The sequence below is a fragment of the Bos grunniens genome, chromosome 15 (genome assembly GCF_055505025.1).
Source record: "Bos grunniens cultivar Pamir isolate PY7600 chromosome 15, Bosgru_T2T1.0, whole genome shotgun sequence".
NCBI lineage: Eukaryota > Metazoa > Chordata > Mammalia > Artiodactyla > Bovidae > Bos > Bos grunniens.
In genome coordinates this window covers 79,316,476-79,329,938 of record NC_141179.1, presented here as the reverse complement: position 1 = coordinate 79,329,938, position 13,463 = coordinate 79,316,476, and the positions used below count along the sequence as shown (strand labels likewise).

At 40.4% G+C, this 13,463-nt stretch overlaps 1 pseudogene; it reads left to right on the top strand.

Moving 5' to 3' along the window:
• Positions 1-211: 211 nt before the first annotated feature.
• Positions 212-1,197, top strand: LOC147358627 (olfactory receptor 5F1-like; annotated as a pseudogene).
• The last annotated feature ends 12,266 nt before the right edge of the window (positions 1,198-13,463 follow it).

Sequence of the window (13,463 nt, the reverse complement as noted above, 5' to 3'; positions counted from 1 at the left end):
CAGTTATTCATTTTTTCTACTAACTTAACTATTATGTCAGTTTCAGTATTTAATATGCTCTATTATCCTAGGCATTATGTTTTCTATAAGCCAACCACTAAAACTCATTCATATTTGTGCTATTTCCTGTAAACTTTGGGCCTAATGCAAATTTAAGCATACTATACCTGTGACACCTAGTGTAAATTTAAGCATACTATACCTGTGACAAATGGCCAGAAAAAATTATACTCTGCTAACTGAGTTCATCCTGTTGGGCTTAGCAGACACATGGGAGCAGCAGCTTGTCCTCTTTTTCGTTTTTTCTGTGATTTACACTATGACAGTTGTGGGGAATGCTGGGATGATCCTCTTAATCAGAGCTGATTCCCGACTTCACACACCCATGTACTTCTTCCTGGCTAACCTGTCCTTTGTGGATGTTTGTTATTCATCCACCATCACCCCCAGATGCTGGTAGATCTATTATCAGAGAAGAAGTCCATCTCCTTCGCTGGCTGCTTTCTGCAGATATACTTCTTTATCCTTTTTGCCACAACTGAATGCATCCTTTTTGGGTTAATGGCCTATGACCGCTATGTGGCCATATGCAACCCTCTTCTTTACTCCTTGATCATGTCCAGGACGGTCTGCCTGAAAATGGCAGCAGGGCTTTTACAGCAGGACTGTTGAACTCTGTGGTGAACACCAGTTATGTAAGCAGCTTGCCATTCTGCAGTTCCAATATCATCCATCACTTTTTCTGTGACAGCCCCCCACTTTTTAAGCGCTCCTGTTCTGACACACGCCTGTATGAAAGCATCTTTTCCACATTTGCTGGTGTGAATATGGTTGGAACTCTGCTGGTGACCCTCACCTCCTACTGCTACATTCTCTTCTCCATCTTCCGTATGCATTCAGGGGAGAGGAGGCACAAAGCGTTTTCCACATGTGCGTCTCACCTGGCAGCCATCATCCTGTTCTATTCCACCTCCATCTACACTTATTTCAGACCTTCCTCCAGCTACTCCTCCAGGCACTCAGGACAAAGTGGCTTCTGTGTTCTACACAGTGGTCATCCCCATGTTGAATCCTTTGATCTACAGCCTCAGGAATAAGGAAGTAAAGACAGCTTTATGGAATGTAATTACTAGGAAAATAGTCCCTTCACTTCTGGGATTTTTTGGTGAATTTTCTGCATTAAACAGAATATGTTGAAATTTGAAAAGCTAGACTCAAATTAGTTTTTCATTAGAATATTTTCTAATTAATCAAATCCATTCATATTCACATACATGTATCCAATTAGATATAAGCAAAGTTACCAAAGTTATATATAAAACTATGGAAGTGTCATCTAATCATTCTATATTTCTTTTGGGTTCTCAGAAATAGGGGTAACTTGTAAAGAAATTTGGGTTATGAAAATAAGCAATTCAGTGTTTAGAGTCAAAATTGACAATATCACATGAAACTAGCCATGTAGAGTATTTGCAACTGTCAATTTATTTTTTCCTGATGCATGTTTTTTCACTATATATAGTTTGTGACAGAGTGTTATATACAACATATATCAAACTTTTTAAACTTTAAAATAGATTCCAGTTTTATTTGTGGAATTATTTCCTGCAGAGTTGCTTAAGTCTAAATTCAGGATTATACTTTTAATAGCAACAGTAAACACGCCAACTATCATTTCCTTTATCCCTGGAAAAACACACATATCTGTTAAAGAAAAAAAATATGAATTGGTGTAAAAGAGTATTATTTAAAAAACTGCTGTCTGACTTGAACGCACAAATTGATGATAGTTTTTCTTCTATTCTTTGTTTTCTTCTCAAAAGTTCCCTACCCTTCTCTCACTTACTCTGTTCCAGATGACATTAGTACATAAACACAAAGACACATGCACACATACTCAGCTAATCACGTTTCAAAGGAAAATAAACAGTATCCTGTCAAGAAGGTAAAATTCAAATGGCTAAGTGTAGAAGAATAAAAGCTCCAATATAAAGTAGCTGAATTTATGTGAAAATATGTAAGCTGTATAGAGTAATGTGCACATAACTTCACTGCAAATATGTAGTAGTGGTGGTAGTGTTAGTTGCTTCAGTTCAGTTCAGTCGCTCAGTCGTGTCCGAACCTTTGCGACCCCATGAATCACAGCACACCAGGCCTCCCTGTCCATCACCAACTCCCGGAGTTCACCCAGACTTACATCCATCGAGTCAGTGATGCCATCCAGCCATCTCATCCTCTGTCATCCCCTTCTCCTCCTGCCCCCAATCCCTCCCAGCATCAGAGTCTTTTCCAATGAGTCAACTCTTCGCATGAGGTGGCCAAAGTACTGGAGTTTCAGCTTCAGCATCATTTCTTCCAAGGAACACCCAGGACTGATCTCCTTTAGAATGGACTGGTTGGATCTCCTTGCAGTCCAAGGGACTCTCAAGAGTCTTCTCCAACATCACAGTTCAAAAGCATCAATTCTTCGGCACTCAGCTTTCTTCACAGTCCAACTCTCACATCCATACATGACTACTGGAAAAACCATAGCCTTGACTTGGCAAATCAATGTCTCTGCTTTTGAATATGCTATCTAAGTTGAAGTTTCACCCAATTCTTTGACATCCCATGCACTGTAGCCCATCAGGCTCCTCTCTCCAAGGGATTCTTCAGGCAAGAATACAGGAGTAGGTTGAAAATATATAATTTATTGCCACTAGATAGCTTTGTTGCCAATCTGTAGCCTTATAGAAATAATTTTAAAACAAATAGCTTTATTGAAATTATATGGGATGTAGGTCAAATGGAAAGTGTGGCACTAGAAAACAGAAATGTGGTCATTTTTTGCTAACCTGAAATATAATTTACTACCTTGGATGGGAAATTGATGTGTACTTATGTTAGCGTTCTCTTTAAACTTTGTGATACTAGCCCTTCTGTAGACACATTGCTATGTCTAAAACTCTGAATTTGTGAATCGGGCTCAAAGTGTTAAATCTCCTGAAATTGCGTTATCATGTTTCCCTTTGTTATAAAACAAATAAGATGTAAAAACACAATTTGTTAGTCATGGTTGCATTGTGTGTGTCAGTCATTAACTCATGGGTAAAGGAAAATAGAAAGATGAAAAATGCATACATACTTTTTATACATCTGTTTGATTATCCTCTATCTCCCTGATTTCTGACTTTTTAAATTTTCTCCAGTCAATAGTGAGGAAGATATGGAAAACAATTCCCAGTCAAAAAAAAAAAAAAATACAACTACAGAAAAAAAGAGATAAATACTTTCTCTTGGTTCTTAAATAGCTGCAATAAATAGTTTGGGTGAACCCTCTTTGTATAACAGGCACTGTGGACTCAGTCACCTGTGGCCAGGTGAGTGCATTCACATGTTAGTGCAATGGCTATGTGGAATGTGGGAGATGAGTGTGAAGAATGTTCTTAGATAATTTATGCAGAAGGAGAGCAGAAAAAAAAGTAGTGCATCTGTGCTAACTTGGTTAAACTCTGATAAAGATAGGAAACTCCTGTATTTTTAAGATCTGAGTGTTCTAAAGCAGAGTATTTGCAAAGAGTTGGATGCTACTGAGTGGTAAACATGCACACACATCCCAATTTAAGGTGCAGCTTCATTGTAAACAGTCATTCAGGGACAGGTGGCTCTGCTATTTTTCCACTGATGACTTCCATGGCTTCTGGTGTCATTTTGTGGTTTTGCAGCCAAAATAAGGAGGAGTGGAATTCTAGGAGATGTCCTCTTGTTACTGAGTCCGAGTTCACTCTGCTCTCCACACGACAGGCCAATGAATGAATCTGAGAGACAAGGTGTTGAGGCAAGGAAAACGACTTTATTTAGAACGCAGCTGACCCTGAATATTCACTGGAAGGACTGATGCTGAAGCTGAAGCTCCAACACTCAGCCTGATGTGAAGAGCCAACACATTGTAAGAGACCTTGATGCTGGGAAAGACTGAGGGCAGGAGAGGAGGGGTGACAGAGGACGAGATGGTTGGACGGCATCACTCGATTGTCATGAGTTTAGGTAAACTCAGGGAAACAGGGAAGGACAGGGGCGCCTGACGTGCTGCAGTCCATGGGGTCGCAGAGTCAGACATGACTGTGACCGAACCGTAATTGTCACATATGGTTGATTGTTCTCTCGAGGCCAGCTGTTTCCATGACATTTTCTTCAGCTATTTATTTTGGTCCTCTGGTCCTGGTCAAAATTCTCCTCCTTTGATAATTCTTGCTTTGCTGACTTTATGGCTTTGGGTTTCTGTGGTCAAGTCAGGAGGAAGGAGTAGGAAAGTTGCAGGAAGGGGAACTCCTTCCAGAGCTCAAAAAGGGACTCTCGTCTAACACTCAGAAATGAATTGTCCAAATGAATTGTCCAATTGTCACTTGCTGAACAAGCAAGAGACTTTATTGGGAAGGAATGCCCAGGCAGACGCCTGGATGGTGAGGGAGCCCGGGAGGACCACCCTGCCTCATGACTCACAATCTAGGGTTTTATGTTGGTGGAATTGATTTCCAGGTTGTCTTTGGCTGATCATTCTGACTCAGGTCCTTCCTGGTGATGCACGCATTGCTCAGCCAAGGTGGATGTCAACGAGAAGGCTTCTGGGACATGGTAGGACACATGGAGTTTCTATTTGACTTTTCCCAGATTGTGGAAAATCTGACTTTTCCCAGATTGTTGATGGTGTCTTGTTAGTTTCTTACCAGGACTTCCTGGTAAAATAATTCATGCAAATATGTACTAAGATTTCTAGTCAGGGTGGGCAGTTGCAGTCAGTGTGTTTCCCCTAAGAGAAGCAATGAGAAGGCCATGCACATGAATCAGCAACAAAGAATGCATATTAACAAATAATGCAAATTTTATTTCTCAGCAATGATAGGAGAACACAGTCGGGGAGACATGGGAAACAGAATCACTCATCAAACAGTTTTAATTTTGAGAGTCCTATTGCTGATAAGTCACTTCAGTCGTGTCCGACTCTGTGCGACCCCATAGACGGCAGCCCACTAGGCTCCCCATCCCTGGGATTCTCCAGGCAAGAACACTGGGGTGGGTTGCAATTTCTTTCTCAAGAGGGTCCTATTACATAACCATAAAGATAAAAGAGAAAAAGGTTAGATATTACTGTACTCAGGAATTAGACTTCAGAGTTAAAAGATTGTGATACCTTGAAATGTACATTAATTTTTTATTGTCATGTAATACATTAGCAAAATTTTAGTTTAAACACAGACAGACACAGATACATATACAAAGACACACAGTAATTATTTCCAAGTTCTGTGGACCAGGAGTCTTATCACTGAGTTGCATATTCTGTGAAGGGTCTCACAAGATTGCAATCAGGGTATTATCCAGGGTTGTAGGATCAGCTGAGGATTAACTGGAGAAAGACCCAGTTGTGTTGGCATAATTCAATTGCTTGCAGTTGTTAGACTGAAGGTGTCACTACTGGCTAGATACTGGCTACAGGCTCTCTGCTCCTTGCTGCATGGTCCTCCTCATAAGCAACAACTAATATGACAGATTGCTTCTTTAAGGCAGCGTGGGCAATAGAACCTCCTACCAAGATGGATGTTACAGGCTTCCGTAGTGGATTCTTACTTACATAATCATAGGCATCCTATCGTACTTCCCTGCCTGGACTAGTAGCAGCGGACATGACCAACTACACTCAGTTGGAAGGTATTGATCGAAAGTATGGCTATCAGGAGGCAGGGACCACAGAATGCACCTTGAGTCTGTCCATCATGGAAGGAAATTCACAGTGTCAGTCTCATGACCATGCCGGTTTTATGCCTGGAGACAATTTCCTGATCAAACTATGGATAAATAGAAATGAGAGAATAGCACAGATGTATCACTGAACTGACGGGGCAGAGATCAGAACTCAACAAAAGATCCTAAGATCTGCCCCGAGGCACAAAACGTAAGGGAGGTGTGTTGGTGGCTGGGGCTGGGGACCGACCCATAGACCTGTATTAAATTTTCCTGAGAGTCTCTGGGAGAACAATGGGATATGCATACCCCAGAGAAGGTTGCAGGAGGCTTCTAAGAAAATGACTACCATATGGTTGCAGAAGGAATGGAGATACTAGAGATAAAGCATAGCTCAGAGTCATAGGAGTTGCCTCCCAACCAGAACAGTCAACATCTGGGTATATCCGTGAGGTGGGCGACAGTGGGCCTCTGGGCCAGACACCTGGTGTTGTCAAGTGGAGTAGAATTGAGCCTTTGTTCTCAACCCGATACTCCAAGGACAAAGCCAGTGGTAAAAACAGCCCTGCTAAAGCCAAGAGACAGGTAGGTGCCCACTCCTGAGGTCAAGGAAGACGTCCCTGTCTGCACATGTGCAAGAAGTTCTTAGAGGTTGAAAAGGGAGGGGGCCCCACCCTGTAATAAGTGGGCATCTCTGTGGTGGGATCCATCTTAGAAAAAAAAATGTGCACTCCTCTTGAGGAGGATCCAGGGACCAGTCAGATTGAAGGAAGAAACAAGACAATCGGCCAAAGATAAAAAAGCCCCAGAAGGACGGTCCTATATGTGTGATTTACACACCTCCACAGTGCACTCTTCCTCACTCAGGACACCCCTCCTTCCTTTCAGGGTGTGTGTCTCTGCCTAGTTTCTGATGTACTGCACTCCTCCTCATTAGAGATGATGCCCATACCCTTTCTTTCTGGGGGTGCCTCTCTGCCCTGCTTCTGAGTTGGATAAACAAACTGTTTTCCTGCGTGATCTCCCATGCACTGAGCTATATCTCTAACAGTAAAATTTGCACCTTTTTTTACAGTTTTTCTCTTCTTGAAACATTCTTGTTTTCAGCTAGGGGCAAGAGTCAGAGCCGCTTTAACTCTAGCCCCTGGTGGTCTCGTGACTAGGACACTTGGTTTTCATTCCATGCATCATCAGTTCACTTCAGTTCAATCGCTCAGTCATGTCCAACTCTATTTAAATTACCTAGAATATGGAAAGCTCAGGAAGACTAACCTCCTGTCCATAAAATAAAAAAAAAAGAATCAATTGAAAATGACTGCAAGATGTCTCAAGTGATGGATTTAGCAATGCCTCCCATAATCTCTTAATAGGATAGCCAAGGACTTGAAATAAAATATAGCTAAACAAAATTTGAGTTAAATACAGAGCTTCAGGGCTTCCCTGGTGGTTCATTTGGTAAAGAATCATCCTGCAAAGGGAGATCTGGGTTTGATCCCTGTCTTGGGAAGATTCCCTGGTGAAGGGAACGGCTACCCTCTCCAGTGTTCTGGCCTGGAGAGTTCCATGGACAGAGGAGCCTGGCATTCTGCAGTCCATGAGGTAACAAGAGTCAGACACGACTGCATGACTTTTACTTTCACACACAGAGAGTTTCAACAAATACATAAAACCTGTAAAAAGCACACTGAAATTCTAGAGTGATAGGTAAAAAGAAAGGAAATGAAACATAAGCAAAAAGTAAGTAAAATGAAAAATTAATAGGATTAGATTTACAGTAATTTGGACATAGTCAAAAAAATGTCAGTGAACTTGAATTCAAATTCTGGAAAAGATAAAACACATCAAGAGTATTTAAAAAATGGTATAAAAAAAGTCACAGCCTCAGGAACAGGCAGATTGTCTAAAATTGTCTAAAATATGAATAACTGAAGGCCAAGTGTAAAGCACTAATTATAGTGACAGAATAATTTTCAAACTTGTTGGAAATCACGAATGTATGTATTACAGTGAGCCCCTTTAGAATGAATAAGAGTAAAATCTATCACACCATCATGAGACGGTTACAGGATGCAAGGTTGTGTCCCTGATGCACAGTGAAGCCAAACACAACTGAAACATCCCAGTTTGGAGCAGAGAAAGCTTGACTTCAGGGCCATGAAAGAACAGGTGCCTCATACTCCAAAAGCATTTGGAACCCCGACAAACATTTTAACAAAACATGTTTAAAGACCAGATGAGGGAGGGATCCCAGTATACATGATCAGCTCATGTACAATTATGTATTTGATTGATTCTGAGGGAGCAGAGCAGCTAACATTATCAATCATTAGGTATCAGTAGGTCTGGAAATCAAGCAGTTAATTTCTTCCACTTGGTAGTGGTCACTAACATTTGAGGACTTCCCTGGTGGCTCAGATGGTAAAGAATCTGACTGTACAGCAGGAGACCTGGGTTTGATCCTTGGGTCAGGAAGATTCCCTGGAAAAGGGAATGGAAACTCACTCCAGTGTTCTTGCCTGGAAAATCCCATGGACAGAGGAGCCTCATGGGCTACAGTCCCAAAGAGTAGGACATGACCGAACAACTAACACTTGACTTCTTCAGCATCTGAAAAACCCAGGAAATAAGTATGAAATACTATTATCTGGGTACTTCACAGAGGAGCTAGACAGAGGATTTCAGGGAGGTGCAATAGGAATCCTGATCTGTTAGACAAATGATGACTTAAAGCTAAAATATTGACAGATAATTTGGGATTATAATATAAATACAAGTATAATATATGACATCAATAACACAAAGAATGCAATCTGAGGAACTGGCAGAACACTGTTACAAGATTATGATGTTTGTGAAATGTCAGGTGTGACGTGCTTGATGTGAGACATGAAGTGGAATGTGGAAAGTTGTAAGCAAAGATCAAAGTGGAACAATTTTAACTGTAGGCAAACATTGATATCTTGTGCATTTTAAATTGTAAATGCCGAAGCAATCAATGAAATAATAATAAAAAGTCAGAGCAATATATCAAATGTAAAATATAAAATAATTAATTCCAAAATTGGCAGAAGAGCAGCAAAACAAAAGAATAAATGGAAACAAATAGGAATTTATAATAAAAAAAATGTTAAACAAATATGGACTAAGCAGTCCAAGTGAAAGGTAAACATAAAGATTTAAAAAAGCTATATGTTCAATACCTGCCACATTGAACTGCATTTTGAATATAGAGATTAAAAGTGATTGAAAGTAAAAGAAATGAAAAAGTGAGATAATTTCCATATAATAAATTGTTAATAAATATTTTTGCATGTGCAAAAATGGAGAGAAGAAAAAAATGAGATAGGGTATAAAGAAGAAAGAAAGAAAGTGAAGTCGCTTAGTCATGTCCGAATCTTTGAGATCTCATGGACTGTAGCCCACCAGGATCCTCAGTCCGTGGAATTTTCCAGGCAAGAGTGCTGGAGTGGGTTGCCATTTCCTCCTCCAGGGGATCTTCTAGACCCAGGGATTGAACCCGGGTCTCCCTCATTGCAGGCAGACGCTTTACCGTCTGAGCCACCAGGGAAGCGAGGTATAAGAAAAACATATTTATATATTAGATATTAAAGAGGTCATCGTGCAAGTATGTTCAGCATGGGGTGTGTGTGTGTGCATGTGTGTGTTCTAAATTGCTTCAGTCACGTTGGATTATTTGCGACCCTATGGATTACAGCTCTCCAGGTTCCTACGTCCGAGATTTCTCAGGCAATAAAACTGGAGTGGGTTTCCATGCCCTCCTCTAGGGCATCTTTCCAACCCAGGGATTGAACCCTGTGTCTCGTGTCCCCTGCACTGGCAGGTGGCGTCTTTAGCACTCGCGCCTCCTAGAGTCTGTTCTGAGTATAAAGCAAATCTGTCAAAATCAGAAGTAAACACAGCTCTCAAAGAACACTTTTGAAATAGGAAAGCATTTCCTATTTAAGCAGCAGTAAGATGGGAAAAAATGAATCAGACATTTGCTTGTACTATATGTAGTTTATCTTGTTTCCCTGCTTCATCCATAAACTTCCATAAACAAATACAGCTTTTGTGTGTGTGTGTGTGGATTACATTTATTTTGTTAATTTATTATTTTATTTTTGGAGGCTAATTACTTTACAATATTGTATTGGCTTTGCCATATATTGACATGAATCCACCATGGGTGTGCATGTGTTCCCCATTCTGAACCTCCCTCCCCATCCCATCCCTCAGGGTCATCCCAGTGCACCAGCCCTGAGCACCCTGTCTCATGCATCAACCTGGACTGGTGATCCGTCTCACATGTGATGATACACATGTTTCAATGCCATTCTCGCAAACCATTCAGCTTTTGTTGGTAATAAGAATATTTTCCATCTTCAGGAAGGAGATTTTTGTAGGAATTCCTCCCAGCGATGAGAGGTGTGTGTGTGTACAGGGGGCGAGGTTGGCGGGATGGAAGACGCATCTTCTCTTTTCTGGCTGCAGGGAGCTCGTGTCAGAGCCTGGTATGATTCTCAAGTTCTCAGTGTGTGCACACTGGGCATATAGGGATCCTTTTCCTAGGAATAGCGTGGTTTCAGGCACAGGGTTCCTGGTCAAAATCCCGTGTATAACACGGTCATAAGGTTCCTGCTGCCGTATGCTGTGTGGTAAGTGTTTGCCCTAAAACCTGTGGGGTTGGGCGGGGCACATGATTTAGACTCAGAAAACGTAGACTTTATTCTTTTACTTACAGTCTATTTCTACATTTTTGGCAGTGAAAGTGGGATCCAGCCGATAGAGGTCACTGTTAGATACTATTTGAAACTACCTAACATCCCCAACTGGAGAAGGCAATGGCACCCCACTCCAGTACTCTTGTCTGGAAAATCCCATGGACGGAGGAGCCTGGTAGGCTGCAGTCCACGGGGTCGCTAAGAGTCGGACACGACTGAGCGACTTCACTTTCACTTTTCACTTTCATGAATTGGAGAAGGAAATGGCAACCCACTCCAGTGTTCTTGCCTGGAGAATCCCAGGGACCGGGGAGCCTGGTGGGCTGTCATCTCTGGGGTCGCACAGAGTCGGACATGACTGAAGCGACTTAGCAGCAGCAGCAGCAACATCCCCAATAGAAGTGTGGTAAAATAATTGCAAGGGAGTATAACCTCCTGACTAAGGAAAAACACTGAGGCTCGAAATTCGAAGAAATCGTCTCCTAATACAGTGTAGATGAGCAGAAATCCAGGCCTGGAAAATGACTCTGTTACAGGAACAATAGCAAAACTTAGTCTGTAAATATTAGATTCACGCTTGAAGTGCTTCTCTCCACAAAATATATGCATGTGGGTTGAAACTTAGAAATGTAAATTACTAAATATTTCAACAAGAAAGAGGAGTGTTTAATTTAGAAAATTTTATAAATAATTGTTGTTCTTGGGACTTCCCTGGCAGTCCAGTGGTTAAGACTTCACCTTCAAGTGCAGGGGACACAGGGTTCGTCCCTGGTCAAAAAACCAAAAAACATGAAACAGAAGCAATATTGAAACAAATTTAATAAGACTTTAAAAATGATCCACCTTAAAAAAAAAAAAACTTCAAATATAATTGTTCTTTTTTTTTTCTAATTTTATTTTATTTTTAAACTTTACATAATTGTATTAGTTTTGCCAAATATCATAATGAATCCGCCACAGGTATACATGTGTTCCCCATCCCGAACCCTCCTCCCTCCTCCCTCCCCATACCATCCCTCTGGGCCGTCCAGTGCACCAGCCCCAAGCATCCAGCATCGTGCATCGAACCTGGACTGGCAACTCGTTTCCTACATGATATTTTACACGTTTCAATGCCATTCTCCCAAATCTTCCCACCCTCTCCCTCTCCCACAGAGTCCATAAGACTGTTCTATACATCAGTGTCTCTTTTGCTGTCTCGTATACAGAGTTATTGTTACCATCTTTCTAAATTCCATATATATGCGTTAGTATACTGTATTTATGTTTTTCCTTCTGGCTTACTTCACTCTGTATAATAGGCTCCAGTTTCATCCACCTCATTAGAACTGATTCAAATGTATTCTTTTTAATGGCTGAGTAATACTCCATTGTGTATATGTACCTCTGCTTTCTTATCCATTCATCTGCTGATGGACATCTAGGTTGCTTCCATGTCCTGGCTATTATAAACAGTGCTGCGATGAACATTGGGGTACATGTGTCTCTTTCCCTTCTGGTTTCCTCAGTGTGTATGCCCAGCAGTGGGATTGCTGGATCATAAGGCAGTTCTATTTCCAGTTTTTTAAGGAATCTCCACACTGTTCTCCATAGTGGCTGTACTAGGTTGCATTCCCACCAACAGTGTAAGAGGGTTCCCTTTTCTCCACACCCTCTCCAGCATTTATTATTTGTAGACTTTTGGATCGCAGCCATTCTGACTGGTGTGAAATGGTACCTCATAGTGGTTTTGATTTGCATTTCTCTGATAATGAGTGATGTTGAGCATCTTTTCATGTGTTTGTTAGCCATCTGTATGTCTTCTTTGGAGAAATGTCTATTTAGTTCTTTGGCCCATTTTTTGATTTGGTCGTTTATTTTTCTGGAGTTGAGCTGTAGGAGTTGCTTGTATATTTTTGAGATTAGTTGTTTGTCGGTTGCTTCATTTGCTATTATTTTCTCCCATTCTGAAGGCTGTCTTTTCACCTTGCTAATAGTTTCCTTTGATGTGCAGAAGCTTTTAAGGTTAATTAGGTCCCATTTGTTTATTTTTGCTTTTATTTCCAATATTCTGGGAGGTGGGTCATAGAGGATCCTGCTGTGATGTATGTCGGAGAGTGTTTTGCCTATGTTCTCCTCTAGGAGTTTTATAGTTTCTGGTCTTACGTTTAGATCTTTAATCCATTTTGAGTTTATTTTTGTGTATGGTGTTAGAAAGTGGTCCAGTTTCATTCTTTTACAAGTGGTTGACCAGATTTCCCTTAATCTTTGTTTATAGATTTCATTTATGAGCTGTATATTCAGGGATTCCCAGGGTGTCTGAGAGATAATCATACTTTGAATAAAATAACCTTAGTTTCGCTTAAAGGTGAGAGAATAAGTAGAGCATGTTCAGATGATAATTATGAATTGTTTTCAAAAAAAGACTATTCAGAGGAATTATAGAGAATAAAATAACACAGGTAAGAAATCAGTTGATAAAGAATTTGAACATTTTCCTGCAAGTACTGTTGGACCATTCAAAGTGTTGCTTCTTCTAGGACATCTTTACCTGCTGACTGCATTTAGTAAATGGAGAAGGCATGAAATTATATTCTGTGGAAGGCCTGAAGGAAAGTCTGGTCTGCCATGGAAGAATTGTTTGCAAAAACACACCAACTTAATTGGCAACAGGAGCATTTAACTAGCAATTTAGATGTATAGAGGGAAAAGAAATATTCCCTTGAGGAAGTGAGGATTTCCTCTATAAAAAGCCTTGCTTTATAAAAGCAAGTTAAGTCCCTGTTTAAAAATCTTACAGATCTTAAACAGTGTAACATTTTAAAATATATTTTAAAAATTCATCAAGAGGAATAAAGTAACCAGAAAAATTTGAAAAAGGTAAATATAAACTATTATGTATTAATATTCTATTTTAATTCAAGATAGTTTCTAAATTTCAGGATCAAGATTTAATAAGTAATATCAAACAACTATGGGCTTTCCCTTGTGGCTCAGATAATAAAGAGTCTGTCTGCAATGCAGGAGAACCATATTTGATCC